We start from the raw sequence: 650 nt of genomic DNA on the forward strand, positions 1-650 counted from the left end.
GGGGGAGGCAGGGAGTGAGGCAAAGGGATGGGGGGGCAGGTTGAGGCCCCCCCACAATGAGGGAGGGAGTGGGGCAGGAGCTGGGGCAGGCATTGTACAGCTAGGGTGGGGCAAGGCATGGGATGGAGCTGTAGCTCATCCGGGGGCACATACAGGGTGGCTCCCACCACTGCACACACCCCCAGGGGAGGCATAGGGGACATGCCCCCCAAATCCATGCACAGGCTACCGCTGAGCATTTGGGACCACAGGCTGTGCCAGATTCTTCTTGGCAGGGGGACTAGGACAGGGCAGTGCTCAGGCCAGGCAGGGCAGATGGCAGCGGTGCCAGGAAAGAGGCTCCAGCCACACACAAATTTGCAATAGCCCCCCCTCCTTCAGTGCTGCTGCCACTTGCCCTGCCCCAAACACAGCCCAGGTCCAGCCCCCACATTAGGCTGCACAGGGCTCTTCCCCAGCCCCGAGCACACAGAGGCAGCCCACGGCTCCATCCCATGCCCCACCCCAGCCCCACTCCCTTGGTCACCATGGGAGTCTCAGTCTGCCCTCCTCCACCCCACACCCCTTCCCTTCCCCACAGATTTCCCAGCCAGATGCTGCTCTTCAAGCTGCTAGGCTGCATTCCTGGCTGCATGCATGGTGCAGCTGCG

At 63.8% G+C, this 650-nt stretch overlaps 1 protein-coding gene across 1 annotated transcript in view; it reads right to left on the minus strand.

Annotated features, from left to right (window-relative positions):
* Positions 1 to 650, minus strand: part of SEC24A (SEC24 homolog A, COPII coat complex component) — a 48587-nt gene that overhangs the window by 19497 nt on the left and 28440 nt on the right. The gene's annotated exons all lie outside the window — the stretch shown is intronic.

The sequence above is a fragment of the Gavialis gangeticus genome, unplaced genomic scaffold (genome assembly GCF_001723915.1).
Source record: "Gavialis gangeticus isolate Ggan-Ray unplaced genomic scaffold, GavGan_comp1, whole genome shotgun sequence".
Classification (NCBI taxonomy): Eukaryota; Metazoa; Chordata; order Crocodylia; family Gavialidae; genus Gavialis; species Gavialis gangeticus.